The following is a 7439-nucleotide window of genomic DNA, read 5'->3' as shown; positions in this document are numbered from 1 at the left end:
GTATCTATTCACAGAACCATCTGCATTGTGCTTGATCTTATAAACCCACTTACAGCTAATTGCATTCTTGTCTTTAGGCAAAGGCACCAATTCCCATGTAGCATTAGCATCCAAGGCATCCATTTCTTCATCCATGGCTTTCTCCCATTTTTCATTTCCCATGGCTTGCTCAAAAGAAGTGGGTTCTAGTTCCTGTATCACTTTGACCATATAGGCATAGTGAATGGCTGTAAATCCATCATATTTCAGCCTATCCACAGGATACCTAACCCTGGTAGACCTGCACAAAATAGGCTCACTTCCAAGTGCTCTCAAAACATCCCTGGTCTTCCTTACTCCAGGTGTAACAACAGAAGGAATACCCAACTCATCATCAATGCTCTATTCTGAGCCACTGGATTCACCATCCACACAAGAGTGACCTACATTCACATCAAACATGGGCTGATCTGCCTTCTCTTTTCCTTTTCGTGATACCTGCGTACCACTATCTGCATTGCTTTGAGGAGATTCTCCTGATCTCAATCTACCTGTCCATGGCGAAGTATGTGAACCACTGCTAGAGGACACTACAGGTCCACTGATATTTTGTGATTGCTGCTGTGAATTCTGTGCAGCATTACCATTTTGTGCATCTACATCAATCATCACATTTACTGGTTTATACCAGCTACTCATCTCATCAAAAACAACATCTCTGTTCACTGTAAACTTACGAGTAGAAGGGTTATAGCATCTATACCCTTTTTGCTGCAGAGAATAACCAATAAAGATGCACTTCTCAGCTTTTGGATCCAACTTGGACCTCAACTCATCTGGCACATGGACATAGGCAATGCAACAAAAAATTTTCAAATGAGAAATATCTGGTTTCCTACCAGTATACATCTCCTCTGGCGTCATGCCATGTATTGCTGCAGTGGGAGTCTTGTTCATTATATAAACTATTGTAGCAACTGCTTCAGCCCAATAATAATCTGGTAGATCTTTTTCATTTAGCATAGCCCGAGATACCTCTCCAATATGCCTGTTTATCCTTTCTGCAATTCCATTTTGCTGTGGGGTATGACTGCATGAATATTGCTGCTTTATACCATGCTCCTGCAAGAACCTTGCAAACTCATTTGAGAGGTACTCTCCCCCTCCATCTGACCTTAGGCATTTTATTTGCAGGCCTGTTTCTTTTTCAACCATAGCTTTGAAAGCTTTGAAGTGCCCAAACACTTCACTTTTCTTTTTCATAAAATACACCCAAAGTTTTCTGCTGAAGTCATCAATAAATGTGACAAAATAGTGACAGCCACCAATAGATGCAGCTTTAGTAGTCCACACATCAGAGTGGATTAATTCCAATGGCTTTTTACTCTCTTGAACATGCCTAGGAAAAGGTTTCCTTGCCTGTTTCCCAAATTGACAGGCTTCACAAACCTTGTGCATTTCTGCAACCTTGAATTTAGGCAATCCTGTAACAATATTTTGGGCTTGCATTGATTTAAGTCGCTGTATATTAACATGACCAATGCGTTTGTGCCAGATATCAATATCTGCAACTACACCGGTCCCATGTGCAAACATTGCTGCACTCAATTCAGGCATGTCCGCATCCAACGTAAACATCCTGCCCTTTTGCTATCAAGCGACCATTATTTTTCATATCCTCAACAAAGCATCCATGAGGATTAAATCTGACCTGCAAGCCCTGCTCAACCATCTGACCAATAGAAACCAGGTTCTTGGTGATGTTTGGGACATGAAATACATCAGACAAGTATTTCTTTTTCCCATCCTGCATAGACAAAGGAATTTTGCCAATCTGCACAATAGGATGTGCAGTATCATCACCAGTCTCCACAAATCCTAGTTTTTCCATTTTCCTTGCATCCTGCATCCATTCAGCATGACCTGTCATGTGGTTTGATGCACCTGAGTCAACATACCACACATCATTGCTTTCTTCTACACTTGTCACCAGAATTTGTCATATGCTGTACCATAAACAAATGCTCATTTCTGTCATCACCCTGTCTACTAGAGGATGCATAATTGCCTTGCTGCAATTTTCCATTCATAATGTCATTCTGCTTTTTGTAGCAGTCTTTAGCCATATGCCCCATTTTACCACAGTAGTAGCATTCAACATTGTTGTTTGCATTTTGGCCTCTCTGCCATCCACCACGACCCCTTTGGCTCCCCCTGCCTCTAGAGTTACCACGTCCTCCTGCATAGGACCGGTTTTCTTGCATTTGCTGCATATTTTGATTTCTACCACGGCCTGCAGATCGGCCTCCTCTACCTCTACCTCTACCTCTGCCAGCATTTGAGTAGAAGACAGTTTCTTTTGAAGTTCCTGCTGAAGAAGATGCACCCCCATTTCTCTGCTCTTCAGAAATTAGAAGAGCAATCAACTCCTCAAAATCAGGAAAATTTTCACGGACGGCAATGGATGTCCGGAACTGTGCATAATCCTTTCCTAGACCATTCAAGGTCACAGAAACTAAATCGTCATCATCCACTGGCGACCCAATGGAAGCAAGTGCATCCGCAATTTCTTTTCCTTCATGTGGTAGTCATTGATGCTCATATTTTCTCTCTGCACATTGTGCAGCTCCTGCTTGAGCTGCTGCATTTTCCTGGCTTGCGTATTTGTGCTGTACATTTTTGCCAAAGTATCCCATGCCTCCTTTGGCGTACTTGCATCCTGAATATGCACAATCATGGAGTCCGAAATACTGATAGACAGCCAGTACATAACTTTCCTGGCTCTCTCATGCCATCCTTTGAATATTAGGAAGAACAGGTTCTTCTTCATTTCCTGTAATGAACTCCCAATAGCCTTTTCCCATCAAGAAATTCGTCATTCTAAACTTCCATGCCGGGAAGTTGTTATTGTCAAGCTTTTCAGTGACAATCTGTGAAAGAGAATCAAATGCCATTACAGAACACTGCAAAATATTCTGTCACTGTAAAAAACACAACTTTTGCCTCACACGGGCAGATCTGCAAAACTGACGAAAGTGGTATTTCACCACACAGTCACTTCCTAGTGACGATTTTGCATCAACAGGCAACAAGCATGAATCTGCAACTCCCAATGTCTCTGCGCACAGGCATACGATGCAATTTCTGCGGCAACCTTTCACCGACCTGCAGAACAGTGGTCGCACAGCAAAAATAGGGCCTTTTTCTGAGTGCCTGCGGAGAACTTCCGCCTCCAAAATGGGCCCCGAAATGACCTCGAATCAGAAAAACAATGTCACCAAGGGCTTCACCACACCGCGAAGGGCGTCTCAATCTAAGACAGTGCACTCTTGCACTTCCGACTGTGCTACCTGCAGAGATTTGCTCCCAAACTCAAAAAAGGAAAGCAACACTGGTCCTCTTACCAGGACACTGCGAACTTGGTTTGCTTTCTTGAGCTCCTTACCACGAACAAGGCTCTGATACCATGTGAAGATAGTGGGAGAGAGGGAAGGAGTCTCACTTGAGGCTTTCTCACAATCACAATGGGGGAATACACACAAAGGTGGAGGCTGAAAACAGTTTTCCTCTTCTTAGTTGTGAAAGCCAAAAGAACTCAAGTACAAAGAAAATAGAAGAACCCTATATGTGGGTCTCAAACCAAACTCAACTAACTAAAGTGGCATACTAACTGAGCCACAAACTAGAGTAGATAAGGATAGCTGTCATCCAGCAATTATTCGTGGGCGGTGTACCAACCGCATCTCCAGCTAACAAGTCGGTGACATAAATACACAACGGTCACCCTGGCATAATGCGAGTGGAGCTCGATATCTCAACAGCAAAAGCGTGTGAGTGCATGTGACCTATAGTAGCTAGGTAGGGACTAACTATATGCCTTTTTTGTTGCTGGGATTTTCTTAGGGCAGCTAGAACTCAGGCATCACTTCTAAGCCCTATGTTAAAATCAATTGATGCTACCTATATGTGCGAGACATACATATGCAAGTGAGTGCTCGTGATATAATCTAATCCTAATTAAGGAAGACTTGGTTTCTTAAATCTTTTTTTTTGTTAGGGATGGCTTGCGTGTTGATGTAGTAGCACTTTAGTCGGCTCCCGTTTATAGTTGTGTTGAATTGGACTCCATCCAATGTTTCTAGTAGCACAACTCTGATGGGATTCATCTTTCGTACTTGGTAGGGTCCTTGACCTAGATACTTTAGTCTCTGTTTGTGTCCTTTGGCATTGTATAATAGACTAAGTCACCTTCCTTGATGTCTTTAGCTTTAAGATTTCTATCAGTCTTGAGACATTTTCCCATCATCCCCAGAATACATCACATGTTCTGATGCAAGTACATTGCAGAACTGATGATGTGGCATGCTACACACTGATCCACCAATGACACTTTGAGGATCCCTGCTCCAGATTGTGCTTCTTAGAAACACATAGACATCATGTGGCCAAACTTTGCAAGGGAGCCACACAATTTACATCTAAGGCTCACAATGGATGGTGTGAGGACTTTCGAGTTATGCTCGAGATTTTGGTCGACATGGCCCATAGTCTTGGTGAACTACAATATCCTACCATGGCTTACAATAAAGAAGGGACACCTTATGCTTGCCCTACTAGTGTCGAGCAAGTACAAGGCCAAAAATATGGACGTGTACATGGCATCGTTGATTGAGGAGCCATAGATACTATGGAGGGGCATATGTGTCTTTGATATTTCTAGAGCCCCGAGGTAGACTGCATATATTTTCATCAGGGGCATTTTGATGTGGACCATGCATGACTATCCAGGATATGTGGACTACACAGGTATGTTTCAATGCATGCATATTGATACCTTTATGCTTTATTGTGTGTTATCTATGCATGTCTAATGACCTATTTGTGCATGCATATATGTAGGACTTAAAACACAAGGGTACCATGCTTGTCTTATTTGTGGCCCCAGTTTGAATGCATGACACTCCAAACATATGAAGAACATGGTTTATGAAGGTCATGCTCATTACCTTCCTCTTGATCATCCTACATATAAATGTCAACTTGATCCACCATCGGTCCATAAGAAGGTAAGTGATTGGATTCGGGATCGGAGAGCTAATAGTGAGGAGCATCCTCCTGGTATGGAGCAGCTACCAACCTTTCATGAGCTTCCATATTGGGGTGAGTTACAAATCAATCATCTCTTGGATCCCATGTATATCTTCAAGAATGTGGGGGCTTCTATTTGGGCACACTTGGTTGGTGACAAAGACACAAGGGGAGTTCATGAAGACTTGCACAAGATGGGTAGGATGCCTCACTTGTGGCCCCAAGAGTATGTGTGTAGAACCTAAGAGCATGGTTCATCAACTCAAGATAGTGGTTTAGGTACCCAAGAGCATCCTGCTAGAATTGTTCTTTTGAAGGCACCATGGATCCTTTCGAAGGTAGAGGAAGCAAGGGTGAAGTCAGAGATTGCATCTTTTTGGACATCCATAGGACACATGCATTAGCTTAGGGGAGAATTTACGAAGGACAACAAGCTTAGTGGACTCAAGTCCCATAATTAGCATAAGGTGTTACAAGTATTCTACATGTTAGCTTGAATGCTTAGTAGAACTGAGATTGTGATGCTTTCATGTAACTTATATGATTGTGATACATTGTTATAACTATGTTTCTTTGGTAGTTTTTCTTCCCAATTACAAAGAGAGGATCATTGTTCAAATATGTTAGAAAATCTATCCACAAGATCAGTGGCAATGTCACGTATGCTTACTATCATATCACCTTCAATATATCTCATACAATTTTAAATGATTAGTAGACCTTACTGAACCTTATGGGTGCATGTGGAATAGGTGGATCTCACAAAAAAAGATCTCTATATCAAGCATAGAGAGGGCTAAGGTGGACTCCATTGAAGCTATGTGCCTCCTATGTGCTTGCTTGAGAAGCACTTTCCCTCGAGCATTATGATGACTCGGGTGCACTTGCTTGTACACAAAGTTGATGAGGGTGCCATTGCAGGAACCATTCATCGTCATTGGATGTTTTTCCTTGAACAATTTATGAAAACTTTGAAGAGATTTTTAAGGCAAAGAGCTAGACCTAAAGCAAGAATGGCGGAGGGATGGCTTGTGAAAAAGTCATTAGTATACATCATAGAGTTTCTTGCATCCATGGATCCCAATATTCCACATGCTTAGAACATCAATGACGATGATCGTGTCATTGCGGAGGTTCCCCAAGGTAAAGGGGTTGAAAGAAAGATGATTGAAGAGCAAAGAGAAAAATTCAATAAGTTTTGTGTCCTCAATAGTCCCAAGATGCAAAGATGGGTGGAGAGATATGAAGAGGCCAAAGCAAAAATAATAAATGAGAGGATTAAATTTAGAGTCATGCACATGCGAAGGGTGCCATATCCACCAAACCTTGTTCTTGTCCCTAGACACATCCTGTGATTGGCTACAAGAAGCTCTTCTTGAAGTCAAAGATGCTGGACGTGACATAACTGATCGAGAGCGGGAGCTTGCAGTCGGTGGATGTATGCCACATGTAATTTTTTTACCTTTCTACTTAATTTGGGTATTTCTGATCACAATCGCTATAAAATGCATCCTCATTGTTTTAATCATGTTCTTTTGTAGTACAAAAAATACAATACATTAAGGTCATATGGACGGAATTTTCATGTGGAATGCATCAATTCAAGGAGAGACACATATGATTGTGGAGTCATGAGCTAACTTTGTACAAGATAGCCAAGCAAGTGCTTCTGATACCAATCTTCTCTCCTTGCAGTTAGATTATTGTGGGACCATATGTGACATCTATGAGGTTGATTTTAGATGATTTAGTATTTTCATTCTTGATATCAAATGGTCTAGAACTATCTACAATGGTCCCAATGCTATAATCAAGAGAGACAGCAGTAGTTTCTTTGCCTTTGACTCCACCATGCCATGGACTGATGAAAGTGATACTTTTGTTCTTCCAGAGCATTGTGAACAGGTACATACTAGTGATCAATTGATTAAAAGCTAATATCTTCATTTTCAAACAAATATTGGTGAATGTTCATAATTACAAGTATAAATGGATATAATTACAACCATCTAATTTGTATCTTCAACATAGGTGGTATTTCATCCGGATCGTTTGGATCCAAGATGGTGGTACGTGGTCCAAGTTGCTCCTCAAAGAAAACATATTTTTGAAGATAGGAATGTGGATATGGAGATGCCGATAGGAGATCCAAATTATGATGCCAATGGATCTAGGGAAGAGTATGAAGATGACAATATGGGCTAAGAAGAAGGTGACAATAATGACATTGTATGGAGGAAGGTGGAGATTATGACTTTGAAGAAGAAGAGGGAGAGCTATAGGGTGAACTAGAGGATCACGTCTTAGGTAGACATACAGTATAGGGTGAACTAGAGGATCATGTCTTAGGTAGACATATAGTAGGGGATGAT

This window comes from Dipteris shenzhenensis, chromosome 1 (assembly GCF_047967505.1).
Source record: "Dipteris shenzhenensis isolate YYH24624 ecotype China chromosome 1, Dip_SZ_1.0, whole genome shotgun sequence".
Taxonomy (NCBI): domain Eukaryota; kingdom Viridiplantae; phylum Streptophyta; class Polypodiopsida; order Gleicheniales; family Dipteridaceae; genus Dipteris; species Dipteris shenzhenensis.
The sequence above is the reverse complement of the archived record's forward strand: the minus strand, read 5'-3'. Positions refer to the sequence as shown.